The 14,933-nt window shown below is 49.5% G+C and overlaps 1 protein-coding gene across 1 annotated transcript in view; it reads right to left on the bottom strand.

Moving 5' to 3' along the window:
* The window catches only part of GDPD5 (glycerophosphodiester phosphodiesterase domain containing 5), a 175,339-nt gene extending 168,267 nt beyond the window's left edge, over nucleotides 1–7,072 (bottom strand). The window contains exon 1 of the mRNA XM_081002151.1: nucleotides 6,277–7,072. The gene's annotated coding sequence lies outside the window, so the exon portion shown is untranslated. The remainder of the gene's footprint in view (nucleotides 1–6,276) is intronic.
* Nucleotides 7,073–14,933: the final 7,861 nt, after the last annotated feature.

Genomic DNA, 14,933 nt, shown 5'->3' with positions numbered 1-14,933 from the left:
ACGTCGAGACCTCTGGGTTGCCAGGTTGGCAACTGACAGCTCCACCTGGCTGGCTCCTCCAGCTTTCTTAAGCAGGTCAGAAGAAGAGATTATTGATTGCATTTATATCAAAGCTTTTTCTCCAAGGGGTACATCCCCCCTCCTCAGTTAATCCCTGTGAGGTAGGTGCAGTGACTGATTCCAAGGTCGCCCAGTGAACTTCATGGCAGTGTTGGGATTTGAACCCAGATCTCCAAGGTCCTAGTCCGACACTCTAACCACTACACCACACAGGCTTCCCAGAGTCCTGCTATGGTGCAGCCCTATAAATTAAGTAGGTAAACATGGGGAAAGCAAAAGGCCACTCAGAGAAGGATCTGAAATATTTTCCTGGAAGCTTGAACTTGTTTTATTCAGGATTGCTTGATTTGATCTGTTTTTATGTGTCACAATTGTTTTCGGTATTCTTTAAAATGCAAAGCAGTATAGAAATGAAACTAATAATAATAATAACAATAATAAATTTCATTGTAGGAAACAACAAATCAGTCTAACTAGCATCATTTATACTCCCGATACTGAAATCAATTATAAAACTTATAAAGAAAGAAATTAAAATTATATTGTGGTTGTTTGTTTGACTTCTCCATTATTTGTTTGTTTGTCTGTTTTCCCATAAATGTATTAATTTTAAATCAATAAAGATATACTTTTAAAAGGAGGGAGATAAATTTCATTGTAAAAATATATATATAGCGCCTAGACATTCTGTTGTGGCTTCCGTAACCTAGGATTAAGGTGCCATTTGACAATAAGCTTATATATATCCGAGTTTCTAGCACTGTATCCCAAACCCTCCCCTGCAGGGAAGCCCATTTGTAGGCAGCTCAAAGCCATTTCCCAAGTCCTCCGCCACCTTTTAAATGCCTGTATCAGGTAGTCCAGTTTCACACCCATCTGATGGATGAACAGGGGTCAAAAGGCTGAAAGAGAGCAGTTACCGAAGGCCACCCAGCGGGCGGAAATCTCTGCTTAGCCGAAGTGAGGATTTAAAAGCTCACAGTTCAATGTTCTTCCTCGCTGCGCGACGCCACCTTGCAGTTATTTAAGGACAGGCTTAGAGCAGATGAGAAAAGGGATCCTGAGAAGAAGGCAAGGCATTGCCACAATTTTTTTTCTGCAGCTCCATACAGACCCCTCCTAATTTTCCACCTCTGCTCATTAATCCGATTTCTTTTATTTCCTTTGGACAGCTCGGGAGCGCTTCATTCCCTACCCTTCGTATCCACCGTGTCAATAGGATTCTTCCCGTCCAGGGCGAGTTGAGCGCTTCGCTTCACCTCGCTCGCTCCACGGCTCCCAGGCGAGCTCGGAAACCCCCAGTGGAAATACGCAAGGGGTTGAGGGCACACCAGTGACAGTCGTCCGCAATTGGAGCCCAGCTGCCCAATTTCTCTGCAAAGGGGTCCTGTTGCTGAAGAGGCAAGCCGATTCTTTAAAGCAAGCAAAAAGACGACCTCTTTGCCAGTGGGAAAGGTGAGCTCAAAACATAGATAAAATCGACAGTTCAAAAGAAGAAACTGGTGTACACAACACAACGGCATGCAACAACAGGCTTGCCCAAACGATGAGGTTTTTGGCAGGCATTGAAACCAGGGCAATAAAAGCACAGGCGTAATATCAAGTGGCAGGGAGTTCCAGAGGGACCGGGGCTGCCACATTAAAAGAGAGATTCCTTGCAACATTATTTGGCCTGGAGCCTGGAGTAGCTGCCTTCCTCTGCTCCGGAGGGGGCTTTGGCATAAATCGCATCCCTTCACCGCCCGCAGAACCAGGTCCCACCTTTGCCACCATCTCCCTCCCTACTGCCCCGAGAGAGAAGTGCTCAGATCTGAAGGCGCTTTCAGCTGTAACACCTCCATGGTGCCATCAGCTTGTCCAAGCCATCGGGCTTATTTAGACATTAAGGAAGGCTCTGAAATTGCTCGCGTTGACCCAGCCCATTCCTCCTGGCTAAGCTGATGAGGTGCCATTAATCTTGCTCAGGTGGTCCAAGATATCCGTACAGATAACACCCCCAACATCTGTCTCCTGAGAAATCTCTATGTGGGACAAGAAGCTACAGTTAGAACTGGATATGGAACAACTGATTGGTTCAAAATTGGGAAAGGAGTACGGCAAGGCTGTATATTGTCTCCCTGCTTATTTAACTTATATGCAGAATTCATCATGCAAAAGGCTGGGCTGGATGAAGCCCAAGCCGGAATTAAGATTGCCGGAAGAAATATCAACAACCTCAGATATGCAGAAGACACAACCTTGATGGCAGAAAGGGAGGAGGAATTAAAGAACCTCTTAATAAGGGTGAAAGAGGAGAGCGCAAAATATGGTCTGAAGCTCAACATCAAAAAAAATGAAGATCATGGCCACTGGGCCCATCACCTCCTGGCAAATAGAAGGGGAAGAAATGGAGGCAGTGAGACATTTTGCTTTCTTGGGCTCCATGATCACTGCAGATGGTGAGAGCAGCCACGAAATTAAAAGACGCCTGCTTCTTGGGAGAAAAGCAATGAAAAACCTAGACAGCATCTTAAAAAGCAGAGACATCACCTTGCCAACAAAGGTCCGTATAGTTAAAGCCATGGTTTTCCCAGTAGTGATGTATGGAAGTGAGAGCTGGACCATAAAGAAGGCTGTTCGCCGAAGAATGGATGCTTTTGAATTCTGGTGCTGGAGGAGACTCTTGAGAGTCCCATGGACTGCAAGAAGATGAAACCGATCCATTCTGAAGGAAATCAGCACTGAGTGCTCACTGGAAGGACAGATCCTGAAGCTGAGGCTCCAAGACTTTGGCCACCTCATGAGAAGAGAAGACTCCATGGAAAAGACCCTGATGCTGGGAAAGATGGAGGGCACAAGGAGAAGGGGGCGACAGAGGATGAGATGGTGGACAGTGTTCTCGAAGCTACCAGCATGAGTTGGACCAAACTGCGGGAGGCAGTGGAAGACAGGAGTGCCTGGCGTGCTCTGGTCCAGGGGGTCACGAAGAGTCAGACACGACTAAACGACTAAACAACAACAACAACAACAACTTCAAACAGTGCTGGCACCACACAGCCATGCTGGTTCAGGGTGACAGTGGGAGTCGTAGTTCCAAACAACAACAGCACCAGTGTAGGGCAGTGTCCGACTCAGACCTGGGAGACCAGGGTTCAAATCCTCACTCAGCCATAGAAAGCTCTTTGAGCGTGTCCTTGGGCCAGAATCTGCCTCTAAGCCTAACCTACCTCGCAGGATTGTCGTGAGGGGGTGGAAAGGGGAGAGGGAGAACCACGTGCCTGAGGTCTTTGGGGGAAAGTTGGGATATCGACGTGATAGATAATAGAACATCTGGAGGGCACCAAGTTGGGGAAGGCTGACAGGGTAGCTAACAGGAAAATAAATTGCACTAACAAATGTCAAGGGAGATCTCTTTTGAGCTTGGGATATTCCCGCTGGCATGGAAACATCAGCTCCCCGCAAGGATGATCGCACATTTGCCTCAAGACTTCTGTGCAAATTCCCACGAGGGATTTGCACAGGTCACTGCGGAAATGCTATAGGCAGATGTGGCCTTTTGGGTAGAGGGTGAGACCATTGCGGCCACCTCTCCTGGCCGGATTCAGCCAGGGAGTGCCGGGGGAGAAGAGATACGAATAGTTCCGTCCTAAATTAAGTGAAGCAGAGATTTATGGCATGAACGGAACGAAGTCAGCCGAGCGAGCCAAGAGACGCTCGTCCAAGACGTCGGGGAAACATTAACTTCAAAAATACACATTCCGCTACAACCCTGGACACGCTGAGCATCAGTTTTAATGGCAAGCCAGTTCCAAAACGCTTTGGCAGAAGGGAGCAGGAAGAAGAGGGAGGCATATGAACTAATCGCAGAACGGACTTCCCAGTATAATACAGGGGTGGGAAACCTTTCACAGCCCAGGGGCCGCCTTCCTTCCTAGGCAAGCTTTCAGGGGCCACATGCAGGTGGGCAGGGCTAGAAGCAAAAGGGGGAGGAGCAGCAAATTTTCTCATGCATCCATCTCTATTCTCCATGCAGGCAAACAAAAAGCATCACGCTCAGAGCGCAAGGACAGGAGAAAACACTCAAGAAATTCTGTGGAGAGAAGAGGCAGTTCTGAGGAGGGAGCGTGGCCTTCAGAGCGGTTTGAGGGCCACAAGGCCTGAGCTTCCCTATCCCTGACACATGGTCCTTTACCAAAAGAATGAGTGGATCTCACACTCGTCAGATCTGCTTCGCAATTTTTGCTAGAACCCCAACGTTTCCATTTTCCCATTTGTTGATTATTATTTCGTGATTGCGTTTCAGTTTATGTAACCCACCTGGGCAGGTGATTGTGGGATGAAGCACAAAAGAGAGGCCAGAAATAGAAAAATAAATCAACAAACAAATACCACCCAAGCACAGCCAAGTGCAAAAGGTGTTAGGGGGCTTCCAGACTGTTGTTATTTTCAAGGCAGGGGGAGGCGGGCAAGGAACCAATCACAGAGTGGGACAGTCGGGTTGAGCAGTTATAGTCGACTGGGAGGCCTCGCACACAAACCTGCTTCCCTCCACAAAAAGATCGTACTTTCTTTCTCTTTTTTTGCAATTACGGAAGTGAAGGGGAAATGCAGCAAAAAAGGTGGAACAACACTTGTTTGACGCAACTTGGTCTAACCTCCCTGCGAACGTATCAGGATAAACACACAATGCACAGATCACCTGGAAGCAGCCATACATTTAGAAGGAAAGAACAGGGTGTGGCCAAAGCACCTCCTGAACCCTAGGAATTTGCTTTCAGAGCGGAGATGAGCTCACAGGCCTTTCACACACATGCAAAATCCACTCCTAGTCACATCTCTTCATTTCAGCCACCAAATTGGGTGGGAGAACGTAGTTCTGTTCCTGCTGTAAACCAACAGAGTCCAGTCTCCATTCATCCCTACTTCACGGTAGCATAAACAGAGGCCACAGCCGCTCCATAATATTTAAAGCCCTCTTACCACTTTAACAGCCATGGCTTCCCCCAAAGCACTCTGGGAAGTGTAGTTTGTCAAGAGTGGTACGCATTGGTGGAAGACCCCTATTCCCCAAAGAGCTACAATTCCCAGAGTTCCCTGGGAGCAGGGACTGACGGTTAAACCCCTCTGCAAATTATATAGCTCTGTGAGGGAAATAGGGGGTCTCTTTACACCTCTCCGTAGCCTCAGCAAACTACATTTCCCAGGATTCTTTGGGGGATGCCATGACTGCTTAAAGCAGTAGCATAGTGCTTTAAAGGTACAGAACAGATGTGGTCAGAGACAACAAGTCCTAGCCCCAAAGCACTTACATTGTAGATTTGGGCAATGAGGAGCCAGAGATCTTTGAGCCACGGTTCCTTCATTTAAATGGTGCGGCTGCTATGCCTTTACCCAGCAGAAATTCAACTAGGAAAGGTTTTCCCCGTCAGGGTATTGGGATGCTGCGGGGGTAAGGAAGATGGTGAGCTGCACCTGATGAACATCTACCTCCCGTGCAACTAACACAGCACAAGAGACTTAGAGGAATGAAAAGAAGTCGATCGCTTTACTCGAGGGAGGTGGCACCATCTTCAGTACAGCCTCCCTCAGAGAGGATAATTCACACATAAACACAAACAAACAATGCATATAGCCCACCACAGCCCAAAGACAAGGAATAACAAGATACAGGAATCTAAGTTGGGTGATCTCTCTCCTGTTTTCTTTAACAGAAAATGCACCTGAGAATGCATTCCTTTGCATGCCCTACTTACTTCGGAGTAAGCCCCACTGAAGGCAGCTGTACCTCCCAGCAAACTTGCATAGACGGAACGGAGTTGAAATGGGATCCGCAGCCACTCCCAGGGTTGCCAACTTTTAACCTTGCCTCCGTGGCTACGCCGACACAATTCCGCCTCCAGCGCTTAGCAGGCTACCCCGGCCGAGCTCCTCTCAAAGCCACAGGAGCAGAACCACCCCGGCAAGTTGGCAACCCGAAGAACCTCACACTTGCGCGTATCCAAGCCGCGCGTTAAGGAGCGCTCCTATGCGCTCCAGGGCAAGCCACTAACACCGGGGTTGAAAACCAATATTGCGAGGCTCGATTCCACAGACCCCATAAAGCGACCCCCTCCCCAACCTAGCCCACCTCCCCGAGCGCGCAAAGAACCTGAGCGCGAGGAGTCCCCGGCGCGCCGGATTTTTGGGGAAGGGGCGCGCCAACCGCGCCTGGGCGTCCCGGAGAGGCGCCGCGCTTACCTTGGCTCGCCTCGGTCGAGAAACGCTCCGGCTCCGGCGGGCACTTGTGGGGCTGCCTCGGCGCCTTCCTGCTCCCTCGGCGCGCTTGTGTAACCTCGGCGGCGGCGGCGGCGCCTCGGTGCCTTTGGAGAGGCGAGGCGCGCCGGGCGCAAGCGACCCTTGGCCGGACTCTGCCGTGTTCCTCCCTCGCGCAGCGGCGGCCCTGCGGGACCCAGAGCCGGGGAAGGACGGGGAGCGGCCGGGCCCGTCTCTTGCTTCTCTCTCTTTCCCCCCCGAGGCTCTGCGCTCCGGGCAGGCGGCGGCGGCGGCGGAGTTGCCGCAGCGCCAAGGAGCGGAACAAAAGCGAGCTCTCCAAGGCGCCCCAGCCGTGCGCCCTCCTCCTCCTTCTCCCTCTTTCTCCCTTCTCCCGCTTCTCCTAATCCCGGCCGGCTTGGCGGCGCTTCGGCTACCCCGCTCGAGTAGCCCCGGGCTGGGTCATCACGGCTCCGAGCCACCGGGCTTCCAGGACGGCCGAGAGAACCGCGTCTGCTCCGACCCGGGCGCCCGAAGACGAGCGAGGCGAAGGAGGAAGCAGAGGCGGAGCTCTCCGCGCCCGGACCCGCCCAGCCACGCAGCCAGCCAGGAAAGCGGGGACTATAACGCAGTTCAGCCCCGGGACCTTTCTTTCTCCTCGGCGAGAAGGTGATTTTGGCCCGTTTTCAGCCAGGAAAGGGTCACGGCAGGCAGAGAGTCCGGGGAGACCCAGCCTTCAGCCCCGGCACCTTTTGGTTTGGGAGCCGTTCGCTTTCCGGTCTCAGCCAGGTAGGGAAGCGTTTGGTTTCCAGCAACATTCAGCCCCGGGACCTTCTATTATTAAATCGGGGGGGGGGGGCAACTTGAATAAAATATTGGGGGGCAGGTAAGCCTAAGCCCCGCCCCACATAATCGATCACAAGACACGGCGCACGCACACTATTTGAATGGCAATGCCTATTAACTGGGGGGGGGGGAGCTGCCCCCTCCAAATATTTTATTGGGGGAGCCGAAGGGACCTCCACCCCAGGAGTTGGCTTCTATGTATTAAACTTGTTATGTACTGAAGTTCTCACCCTGGGCCAGCAGGGGGATACTGTAGATAGTTTTCACTCAGGTCCACATATGCAAATAAGGGATTGAAAGTGACGTTCAGTGATTGGATAGTTACAGAAAGTTGTTACTGTTGCTTTGTAAAAAGGTAAAGGGACCCCTGACCATTAGGTCCAGTCGTGGCCGACTCTGGGGTTGCGGTGCTCATCTCGCTTTACTGGCCGACGGAGCCGGCGTACAGCTTCCGGGTCATGAGGCCAGCATGACTAAGCTGCTTCTGGAGAACCAGAGCAGCACACGGAAACGCCGTTTACCTTCCCGCCGGAGCAGTACCTATTTATCTACTTGCACTTTGACGTGCTTTCGAACTGCTAGGTTGGCAGGAGCAGGGACCGAGCAAGGGGAGCTCACCCCGTCACAAGGATTCGAACCGCCAACCTTCTGATCGGCAAGTCCTAGGCTCTGTGGTTTAACCCACAGCGCCATCCACATCCCACCGTTTCTTTGTAGTGGAGCTCTATATAAGCAGGCTGGCTGAAGCCTTCAGTTCTATTCTGTTCTGGCCTGTGAATAAGCAAGAGCTGTTTGAAGAATTGCTGTGTCGTCTGATATGTTCACCCACAACTTAACAAAACCTGCATGCATCCAGAGAGGAAAGGGTTACTACCGTAAGCAAGCTTTTGCTGCTTCCCAGGCATCAGCCCCAGCACCTATTTTTCAAACATCTCCCAGCATTCATCTCTGTAGCACGGAAAGATGATGAGTTCAGCTGGGGAACGCAGGAAGCTTTGTGTAGCCGCTTAGCTCAGCATTGCCAGCACTGGCCAGCAGCAGCAGCAGCTCCAGGATTCCCAGCCCTACGGAGAGATTGAATCTGGCACCTTCTGCATGCAAAGCAGATGCTCTAACCACCGAGTTACAGCCCTTCCCTGAAGACACAGGAAGCTGCCGCCTAATAATAATAATAATAATAATAATAATAATAATAATTTATTATTTATACCCTGCCCATCTGGCTGGGTTTCCCCAGCTACTGTGGGCGGCTTCCAATAAAACACTAAAATACAATAACCTATTAAACATTAAAAGCTTCCCTGAACAGGGCTGCCTTCAGATGTCTTCTAAAAGTTTGGTAGTTATTTTTCTCTTCAACATCTGATGGGAGGGCGTTCCACAGGGCGGGCCACCACCAAGAAGGCCCTCTGCCTGGTTCCCTGTAACTTGGCTTCTCACAGGGAGGGAACTGCCAGAAGGCCTTCGGAGCTGGACCTCAGTGTCCGGGCAGAACAATGGAGGTGGAGACGCTCCTTCAGGTATACTGGACCGAGGCCATTTAGGCCTTTAAAGGTCAGCACCAACACTTTGAATTGTGCTTGGAAACGTACTGGGAGCCAGTGTAGGTCTTTCAAGACCGGTGTTATATGATCCCAGCGGCTGCTCCCAGTCACCTGTCTAGCTGCTGCATTCTGGATTAGTTGTAGTTTCCGGGTCACCTTCAAAGGTAGCCCCACGTAGAGCACGTTGAGGTAGTCCAAGCGAGAGATAACCAGAGCATGCACCACTCTGGCAAGACAGTCTGCGGGCAGGGAGGGTCTCAGCCTGCGTACCAGATGGAGTTTATGGTGCCTCTATAGACACAGAGTTGACCTGCGCCTCCATGGACAGCTGTGAGTCCAAAATGACTCCCAGGCTGCGCACCTGGTCCTTCAGGGGCACAGTTCCCCATTCAGGACCAGGAAGTCCCCCACACCCGCCAGCCTCCTGTCCCCCAAAAACAGTACTTCTGTCTTGTCAGGATTCAATCTCAATCCGTTAGCCGCCATCCATCCTCCAACTGCCTCCAGGCATTCACACAGGACCTTCACTGCCTTCACTGGTTCTGATTTGAAAGAGAGGTGGAGCTGGGTATCATCTGCATATTGATGGACACCCAGCCCAAACCCCCTGATGATCTCTCCCAGCGGCTGCATGTAGATGTTGAAAAGCATGGGGGAGAGGACAGAACCCTGAGGCACCCCACAAGTGAGGGCCCAGGGGTCTGAACACTCATCCCCCCCCCCACTTTCTGAACAGAGTCAGACTACCATGGACCTCAGTATTGCCCGTTCTGACTGGCATCAGCTCTCCAAGGGCACTTTCTCATCCTTACCTGGGGATGCTGAGGACTGAACCTGGAAACTTCTACATGCAAGGCAGGTGTTCTGTTGCTGACCTCCTCCAGCCCTTCCCCAGGAGCCATAAGAGCCAACTCTTTGTCCCCCAATAAAATAATTTGAGGGGAAATCAGAAGAAGTACCAACATTGAAAGACTGGCAAAATAATTTTTTTGAAATGATTGAATTAGCAAAAATGACGGCAACAGTTAGAATGCTATCTAATCAAAATCTCAAACAGGAATGGAAATGTGTAGAAGAATACATGACCAAAAGATGCTCCAACGAGAATTTATTGATATGTATAGACTGATTTCACAAAGTTAAATTAAGCTAAGCAGATATATAAGATTGAATGTTTAATTATTAAGATACAAAATTACAATCTCAATAATAAAGTTACATAATAACAAGGAAGTCACGCACGGGTAGAGGGAAGACACAGGGCAAGGAATAAGAAATGGATCAATGTTGGTACATAATGAAATGTGAAAAAGTGTATTTACGAATATAATGTATATGTATCAATATGTAAAGATTGCATATATATATTGCAACATTAATAATAAATAAATTGATTGGCATTGCCATTCAAATGGAGGATGTGCACTGCACCATGTGATCGGTTATGAAGCGCGGGGCTTACTTGCTCCCTCTCCCCATATTTTAGTCAAGTCGGGGAAGTCCAGGGCAGCACTTTGGATCTCATTGAAGTCCAGAGAGGGCTTCCCCTTACAGACCCTCCAACATTTCTCCGATAAAAATAAGGATATCCTATTCCATAATTAGAGGGACACGGGTGGCACTGTGGGTTAAACCACAGAGCCTAGGACTTGCCAATCAGAAGGTCGGTGGTTCGAATCCCTGTGACGGGGTGAGCTCCCGTTGCTCGGTCTCTGCTCCTGCCAACCTAGCAGTTTGAAAGCACCTCAAAGTGCAAGTAGATAAATAGGTACCACTCCGACGGGAAGGTAAATGGCGTTTCCGTGCTCTGCTCTGGTTTGCCAGAAGCAGCTTAGTCATGCTGGCCACATGACCCGGAAGCTGTACACCGGCTCCCTCGGACAGTAAAGCGAGATGAGCGCCACAACCCCAGACTCGGCCACGACTGGACCTAATGGTCAGGGGTCCCTTTACCTTTACCTATTCCATAATTATAATTTTACTGAGGTGGACCTCAGTGTCCGGGCAGAACAACAACAACAACGCAGGCTTAAGGCAGCTCAATATACAGACTAATAACCTTAATTCTGTCTTCCTCCTTCATATTTTCTTTGCACGGTTTTCTTTACAGGTTTCAAGGCGAAGAGATAACTCAAAAGGTTCGGAATCTGCCGCTTATCAGGAACAGGGACCGGATCCTGTCCTTTACAGCAATATTAGGCTGAAGAGGAGCGACTGGCGCAAGGTCACCCAAGGTCAGCCTAGGTCCTAGGCTGACACTCTAACCACTACACCACACCACCGACCTAGGATAAGCCTAATTGCTTTAGGAATCCAGGGATATACCAAGTCAGATCATCATTGGTCCACCTTGCCCCATATAACCTGCACTGACTGGCAGAGGCTCTCCGGGGTTTTCAGATATTGACATTCCCTACCAGTAGATGCCAGGAGCTGAACCTGAAATCCGTGGCATGCGAGACAGATGCTCTACCGTTGGACTGCAACCCTTCCCCCTACAGGCCTTTTATTTCCAGCGAGGCGGAATAAGCTCTGTCAGATGTCACATCAAGTCTGCCAGCTGGGCTGGGTTGCCAAAACAGACTTTTGAGGAAGGAAATAATATTTCTGAAGCACCTGGTAGCAGCCAAGGAAATCCAACATATGGTGCTGACCTTGAAAGCCCTAAACGGCCTCGGCCCAGTAGACCTGAAGGAGCGTCTCCACCCCCATCATCCAGCCCGGACACTGAGGTCCAGCTCCAAGGGTCGTCTGGCGGTTGCCTCACTGTGAACCAGACAGAGGGAACCAGGCAGAGGGCCTTCTCGGTGGTGGCACCTGCCCTGTGGAATGCCCTCCCATGAGACGTCAAGTAAATACAGTGGTACCTCGGGTTACAGACGCTTCAGGTTACAGACGCTTCAGGTTACAGAGTCCGCTAACCCAGAAATAGTAGCTCAGGTTAAGAACTTTGCTTCAGGATAAGAACAGAACAGTGGGAGGCCCCATTAGCTAAAGTGGTGCTTCAGGTTAAGAACAGTTTCAGGTTAAGAACGGACCTCCAGAACGAATTAAGTTCTTAACCCAAGGTACCACTGTAAACAACTATCTGACTTTTAGAAGACATCTGAAGGCAGCCCTGTTTAGGGAAGTTTTTAATGTTTGATGTTTTATTATGCTTTTAATTCTGTTGGGAGCCAGCCAGAGTGGCTGGGGAGACCCAGCCAGATGGGTATGGTTTAAATAAATTATTATTATTATTATTATTATTATTATTATTATTACAACTACTACAAACTCACTCACATGTGCACTGTATGTACAATTTAAAGCACATATGTACCACTTTTAACAGCCAAGGCTTCCCCCAAAGAATCTTGGGAACTGTAGTTCACCCCTCACAGAGCTACCCTTAACAAACTACAGTTCCCAGGATCCTTTGCGGGGACCTTTAAATGGATGGTGTAACCATCTTGCCACGATGCACCAGGAGCTGGGAGGGCCAAAAGCGTCTTGGGCCAGGCCTGAGCAGCCTGCTTACATGCACAGCACCACACCACAGCCCATGAGCGAACAGTGCTCAGCTGGCGCCCTAGCATTTTCAGCCGGTTCCTCTCACCCTGCGGCTTGGGCACCCTGTGGCTGTTCAGACCGCCTGCTCCCTTTGAAGCTGCACCGACTGCAGGCAAAGCAATTACCGCAAACACAATGGGAGAATTTCCGTCGCTCTCTCCAGCGACAGCAGGCGGATAATAGGATCAGCGCTTCGGCCGCCTTCCCTCGCTCAGCAGCCGTCACAGCCTCCAGAGCGCACCATGTGCAGCGGCAGATCACCTTGCGCGAGGTGTCAGGGGGAGCCCAGGAGACGCTCTGTGAAACGCACACACTCTGCTCTGCAAAGTCTCCAGGCCAACGTACGTGTTGTCGATATCTATGTGTGTTTTCTTCCATTTTTTAATCATCGCGTTGTAGATTTGGACGGGGTCATTTAGTACAAGCCCCTGCAAGGCAGGAATCTTTTGCGCAACATGGGCCTCGAACCCACAGCCCTGAGGTTAAGAGTTTCATGCAGAAGGCCTTCTCGGTAGTGGCGCCTCCCTGTGGAATATCCCTCCCTTCAGATGCCAAAGAGATAAAGAACTACAGTGGTACTTCGGGTTAAGAATTTAATTTGTTCTGGAGGTCCGTTCTTAACCTGAAACCGTTCTTAACCTGAGACACCACTTTAGCTAATGGGGCCTCCCGCTGCCGCCGTGCAATTTCTGTTCTCATCCTGAAGCAAAGTTCTTAACCCGAAGTACTATTTCTGGGTTAACGGAGTCTGTAACCTGAAGCGTCTGTAACCCGAGGTACCACTGTACAGTCATACCTTGGGTTGAAGTAGCTTTGGGATGAATATTTTCGGGTTGCGCTCCACGGCGACCCAGAAGTAACGGAGTGCGCTACTTCCGGGTTTCGCCGCTCGCACATGCGCAGACACTCAAAATGACGTCACGCACATGTGCAGAAGTGGCAAAACGCGACCCGCAGACGCGCAGTCACGTCTTACGTTTACTTCAGGATGCGAAGGGGCTCCGGAACGGATCCCGTTCGTATTCAGAGGTACCACTGTACACAACTTTTAGAAGTCATCCAAAGGTAGCCGTGTATCAGAAAGTTTTTAATGTTTGATTATTTTACTATGTTTTATATATGCTGTAAGCCGTCCAGAGTGGTTGGGGAAACCCAGCCAGATGGGCAGGGTATAAATATTATTATTATTATTATTATTATTATTATTATTACACTTTACTGACTGAGGTATCCCAGCTATATTTATCACTGATGTTGTGGGTCTGGCAGGGTCAGTCTGGATGATGCCCTGAATCCCTTCCAATTATTTGGGGCTTTTTTTGGTAAAGTTTTTTAAAATTAATATTTCATTTTGCAATGGTATATAAAACAGAGAGAAGCGTTATAACACCAGACGGAAATTAAAAGATGAGAAACAAAACTATAAAATAGGCAAGTAGAATGAGCACAGTTGCATGTGGCTTGAAATAACAAAGCCCAAGTAAAGTGTTATCTACAGAACAGTAATTTTAATCTTATTATTTATACCCCGCCCATCTCTGAGTTGCCCCCGATTATCAGATTATCAAGTCTAGTCCCAGATTTGCGAGGTTTGTGATGAGAAATGATGGTTCTGCTCCACGTGTCCTAAAAGAATGCCAAATCTTATGAAAAGTCTCTGGGGATTCTGATCCTTGTCGAAATCTCAAATTATGGATGATTTTATCCATTATATTCCAGAGTGAGTGGTACCAAGCGCCCGGTGTAAGATTTGGGGCTGTTTTCCCTATCTCTTCCAGTTCTTCTGGCCCAATGAGGGTTCGAATCTGAGACAGAAGTCTGCCGAACTAGTCAGACAAATTTATTTATATGACAGGGGCCTTGTCACTTAAGTATACTCATCAACATCCCAAAAGAATGAGCAAGGTTAGAAGAGATACAGTGAAGTGGCAACACCCTCCAGACTTTTGGATGGACTTTCCCTCCTACCTACTATTAGGGCTAGGCAATATATCGTCCAAAACTGGTTTGAAGACCATATCATGATTATTGGTTTCACAATTTTTGACCTGGCAATATATCGCAAATCAAGATGTGTGTGTGTGCTGTGCAAAAATCACAAAAAAACCATGAAGCCAGCCAATACCTCTCCATAACTCCATCTTTATTTCAGGCATTGTGATATAGGTAAAAAAGGTAAAGGACCCCTGAACGGTTAAGTCCTGTCAAAGGTGACTATGGGGTTGTGGCGCTCATCTCGCATTCAGGCCGAGGGAGCCGGCGTTTGTCCACTGACAGCTTTCCGGGTCATGTGGACAGCAGAACTAAACCACTTCTGGCACAATGGGACACCGTGACAGAAACCAGAGCACACGGAAACGCCATTTGCCTTCCTGCCGCAGCAGTCCCTATTTATCTACTTGCACTGGTATGTTTTCGAACTGCTAGGTTGGCAGGAGCTGGGACAGAGCGACGGGAGCTCACCCCGTCACGGGGATTCGAACCGCCAACCTTCCGATCAGCAAGCCCAAGAGGCTCACTGGTTTAGACCAAAGCACCACCCACTCCCTTCCATTGTGATATATCAGTACATCAGTATATTGTGATGTTTAGCTGGTGATATACAGTGGATGCTCGGGTTGCAAACGTGGTCCGTGCGGGAGGCACGCTCGCAACCCACAGCGCCATGTCTGTGCATGCGCGGGTTGCGATTTGGTGCTTCTG

Source organism: Podarcis pityusensis (genome assembly GCF_964106645.2).
Source record: "Podarcis pityusensis genome assembly, chromosome: 4".
NCBI lineage: Eukaryota > Metazoa > Chordata > Lepidosauria > Squamata > Lacertidae > Podarcis > Podarcis pityusensis.
The sequence above is the reverse complement of the archived record's forward strand: the minus strand, read 5'-3'. Positions and strand labels throughout refer to the sequence as shown.